We start from the raw sequence: 1160 nt of genomic DNA, 5'->3' as shown, positions 1-1160 counted from the left end.
AAATGGCCATTTATTTATTGCAGAGCCAGTTTGTATTTTTTTTATTATTTTTTTTTACCTTTTAATTTTTTTTCTGGGGTGGGGGATAATGAGTGATTAACATGTACATTAACATGGAAAAATCAGTATTTGTGTTGCAGACAGCATTTGATTATGCAAAATGTTAAAACATTGACACCAATCACCCCATGAGAAAAACTGACATGGGCAATGAGTGGACTGAAAGACTGCAGAAGGAAAGCATTTGTTTGTCGTTGCCACAATTGGAGTATTTCGTAATTTCTGTATACAGAAGTGGACTATTTGCTCTTAAGAATAACCCATGAAGTAAAGTATATAATTCAGCATTTCCTATGTAATTTTGTCAAACAAATCATAAGTGACAAATAAAGAAGTAATAATTTGAGAGATGCATAAGAGCTGTAACGGCATACATGTTTACCAACGTATTTTGAACAATTTGCTGTCGTGGGCTTTTAGCACACACAACACACATTCTTGCAAATGGGGGTAATCAGAGGGTTTTTCATGTAGGGATGCAGGGAGAAGGGGTATGAGGGAGACAGGGAGAGAGCAAGAGAGAGAGAGAGAAGGAAGAGAGAGAGAGAGAGAGAGAGAGGAGAGAGGAGAGAGAGAGAGAAGGAAGAGAGAGGGAGAAAAGGAGAGAGAGAGAGAGAGAGAGAGAGAGAGAGAGAGAGAGAAAGAAGAGAGAGGGAGGGGAGAGAGAGAGAGAGGGAGAGAGAGAGAGAGAGAGGAGAGAGAGAGAGAGGGAGGGAGGGGAGAGAGAGGAGAGGGAGGGAGGGGAGAGAGGAGGAGAGAGAGGGAGGGGAGAGAGAGGAGAGAGAGGGAGGGGGAGGGGAGAGAGGGGGAGAGGGGGAGGAGAGAGAGAGGGAGGGGGATAGATAGAGGGAGGGGGATAGATAGAGGGATGGGGAGGAGAGAGAGAGAGAGAGAGAGAGAGAGAGAGAGAGAGAGAGAGAGAGAGAGAGAGAGAGAGAGAGCGAGAGGGATAGATAGAGGGAAGGGGAGGAGAGAGAGAGGGATAGATAGAGGGAGGGGGAGGAGAGAGAGAGGGGAGATAGAAGGGAGACAGAGGGAGGGGGTAAGAGGAAGGGAGAGTGAAAAAGTGAGATAGGGAGAGGGAAGGAGAGTGATAGGGT

The 1160-nt window shown here is 45.9% G+C and overlaps 1 protein-coding gene across 1 annotated transcript in view; it reads right to left on the bottom strand.

Moving 5' to 3' along the window:
* The window catches only part of LOC119573060 (ras-related protein Rab-10-like), a gene marked incomplete in the record, with an annotated part of 14300 nt that overhangs the window by 6113 nt on the left and 7027 nt on the right, over positions 1-1160 (bottom strand).

Source organism: Penaeus monodon, chromosome 5 (assembly GCF_015228065.2).
Source record: "Penaeus monodon isolate SGIC_2016 chromosome 5, NSTDA_Pmon_1, whole genome shotgun sequence".
Taxonomy (NCBI): domain Eukaryota; kingdom Metazoa; phylum Arthropoda; class Malacostraca; order Decapoda; family Penaeidae; genus Penaeus; species Penaeus monodon.
This window is presented reverse-complemented; position numbering and strand designations above follow the sequence as displayed.